Here is a 288-nt window from a genome sequence, read left to right as displayed (position 1 = left end):
TATGTAGTCTTAAATAGACAGAGAGTGGCTACTGGGTAGAACTGCTCCTATGACTGGAAGGAATTATCCAGGAAACAGATACAGAGCTGGGGAGTAGTAAGAAGAAATGATATTTCATTAGAGGGAGGGAATATGTAAAGGTCTAGGGGCAATTTACTTCCGTAGTGATACTGCCTTGGAAACCTAAGGAGGGATCGCTAGGAGTCAGATCTGACTTGACGACAGTTTTTTTGAGGTTAGGGGCAAGAGAAAGTTATTATATCTGTAAGTAGATCAGTAGGGCTGGTA

The sequence above is a fragment of the Orycteropus afer genome, unplaced genomic scaffold (assembly GCF_000298275.1).
Source record: "Orycteropus afer afer isolate SDZICR_OR568_19922 unplaced genomic scaffold, OryAfe1.0 scaffold00173, whole genome shotgun sequence".
NCBI lineage: Eukaryota > Metazoa > Chordata > Mammalia > Tubulidentata > Orycteropodidae > Orycteropus > Orycteropus afer.
This window is presented reverse-complemented; position numbering follows the sequence as displayed.